The sequence below is a fragment of the Odontomachus brunneus genome, unplaced genomic scaffold (assembly GCF_010583005.1).
Source record: "Odontomachus brunneus isolate Ranch 3 - 2012 unplaced genomic scaffold, Obru_v1 Obru_scaffold_142, whole genome shotgun sequence".
NCBI lineage: Eukaryota > Metazoa > Arthropoda > Insecta > Hymenoptera > Formicidae > Odontomachus > Odontomachus brunneus.
The window spans coordinates 850817-851294 of NW_022639592.1; the positions used below are offsets into that span (position 1 = coordinate 850817).

General features: G+C 37.2%; 2 protein-coding genes across 2 annotated transcripts in view; one reads left to right on the top strand and one right to left on the bottom strand.

The window, feature by feature from the left end:
- The window catches only part of LOC116850297 (putative inorganic phosphate cotransporter), a 60804-nt gene that overhangs the window by 11984 nt on the left and 48342 nt on the right, over positions 1 to 478 (bottom strand). The window lies entirely within an intron of this gene.
- Positions 1 to 478, top strand: part of LOC116850298 — a 94464-nt gene that overhangs the window by 405 nt on the left and 93581 nt on the right. The window lies entirely within an intron of this gene.

Sequence of the window (478 nt, forward strand, 5' to 3'; positions counted from 1 at the left end):
CCGAAGGAATTCGATGCGCTGAATTCAAATCTGGCCTCAGAATGGCGCCATCACGTAAGGATTTTGAGATATTCTAACCTAGAAGTACAAAAATGGCTTTTAGGGCATTATTAGAGTTTCCTCCTGGTTACATAGAATTTTACCGATAAAAACTAAACAAAGTACCGTAAAGCACGAGTCTTGCCCTTCAATTTCTATTTGGCAACGTCCAAATTGGATTTTTTTTCATCAAGATACAGCAGATTTAACTTTTTACTGTATACAGAAAATCAAATAAAGCGATGAAGTTGGTTCATTTGAAATACCTTAACCCTTTTGGTTTTGAGCAATTCTGGAAAAAAGAGTTTGTAGTTCAAAGGGTCCCGAGGGTCGCTGCTCACGAATCTGGACTCAGATTTCCAAAATTCTTTTGGATTTGGAAATTTCATATTGGATCCACTATCTTCAATTTTGGAAATCCGAGTTCAGATTCGTCAGC